Source organism: Bactrocera neohumeralis, unplaced genomic scaffold (assembly GCF_024586455.1).
Source record: "Bactrocera neohumeralis isolate Rockhampton unplaced genomic scaffold, APGP_CSIRO_Bneo_wtdbg2-racon-allhic-juicebox.fasta_v2 cluster10, whole genome shotgun sequence".
NCBI lineage: Eukaryota > Metazoa > Arthropoda > Insecta > Diptera > Tephritidae > Bactrocera > Bactrocera neohumeralis.
In genome coordinates, this window is record NW_026089623.1 from 3,498,943 (window position 1) to 3,500,971 (window position 2,029).

A 2,029-nucleotide genomic window follows, 5' to 3' on the forward strand; every position below is an offset into this window, starting at 1 on the left:
GGATTCATATTGGAGGATACAACGTTTTGTACATTATTATTGCATTCGGAGACTACAAGTTGGTTGATTTTTGAACTTAGCTTATTTTTAAAATGAGTTTCGACTAGCGAATTGGCGTATAAATGTGAATGAACAGAAGTGTAAGCATGTTACATTTTTGCTAAGAACAAAAATGTGCCCGGCAGTAAAAATAAACAATATTTTAGTACCCCAAGCGAATGAAGTAACATATCATGGTATTCACCTAGATAGAAGGCTCACTTGGAGAAAACATATCTCTAGTAAAACAACATGTATGACGATTAGAGCTGTAAATTTAAATTAGCTTTTAAATAAAAACTGTAAACTTAGCCTAGATAACAAAGTGATTTTATATAATAAAGTCATAAAACCTATTTGGATGTATGGCATTCATCCGTGGGGTACGACCTGTGCAACCAACATTGATATAATTCAAAGATTCCTAACTAAAATGCTTAGAACAATCACGGGTGCACCATGATACATGTGTAATGAAAATATCCATAAAGACCTTGGTATTCCTATGGTAAATAAAAAAGTAGAAGATAGCAGAATTAAATATACAGTAGATATCGGTTATATGCAATTGTTATAATGTAAAAAAAAATTTGCATACAGGCGGTAATTGCAAACAAGCGGTATTCGCTTATATGCAAAATAATGTATGTGCATATACACAATCCGATGTAAACAAAAAATTTCACACAAGAAATATAATATATAAATTTTTTCAGTTTAACTAAGAATTATATTTCACTTCAGTCAGTTCATTTAATTTGAAAATTGTCAAAAGTTACTTAAAAAAATCTGTTATTTTCTTCTGGCATTTCTGTTTTTCAGAACTCTCTGGGATTAAATTTTCAATGTCTTCAAAAGCCTCTAAGTGGTCTATATTGTTATGGAAAAAATAGTCACGCAGCGAATCTAAGCTTAGCAAGGCAGTTTTCGTTGAGGGGTGTTTAATACAAGTATCAGATTGCGCGAACACTTCCTCATCTTCAATAGAATTTTCATTGACTGCCAATACGGCCGCAATAATATCCTCGTCCGACATGGTTCCAAAGCAGACAAGTTCATTATCGCATTGAATGTATTCGTTATCAAGTGTGCACCATTCATAATTTTCGTCTTCAGTGGCTGCAATTTCATCTGTAATGAAATCAATGTTGTCAATGCCTGCCTGAAATGAACAATTTTGTTTTTAATTTGTTCCATCTTGGACACGTAATTTACCTTTTTGAAACAATTAGTAATTGTTTGTTGCTTAACAAAGTTCCAAGCGCGATTTGCATATTTGATACCGTCGAAAATAGTGAGCGATTTCAGGAATTCAACAATTGACCCTTCTCCAATGCACAAATTTGTTTTTTTATTAGGATTTGTCGATATTCCATTTTAAATGAGTGGATGATCAAGTGGCTGTATAAGGGCAGTTGTATTTGGTGGCAAAAATTCAATCGTAATGTTTGAGAATTTCTCATCTGTATTGTGGCAAGGAGCATTATCAACAATCAAACATACCTGCTTGTTATCTTTTTCAAGAGCCCTCTAGGATCGATGATGAGTGAACTCAATATATAATTTCAACAATTAGCAAATAACAGATGGAAAAATATAACAAAATGCAATATAACTAAAAAGTTATGACACAGTTAGTGATAATTGAGCCCGAAATACAATTGGGGCACTGCTACCTACCTACCTAAAATCTTCTCTAACAGTGTACAGCTACTGGCGTACGCCGATGCGCAGTTAGTTCTGTTTTCTCCAGAATGGATAAGGGTCTGGTGGTGAACGAAGGCATGAAAAAATATCTCCTGTCATCAATCAAACAGCCGTATTAGATTTGCGGGGATACCAAATTCAGACATCGCGACATAAGGGCAGCTCCTTTTTGTGCTGTCAAAAGAAGATTTAAAATCGACGAAGAGATGGAATTATCGGGACTAATCAGTTTGTTGAAGGTGGGCTTTAATCTTCCACACATTACGCTCGACAGAATCTTATG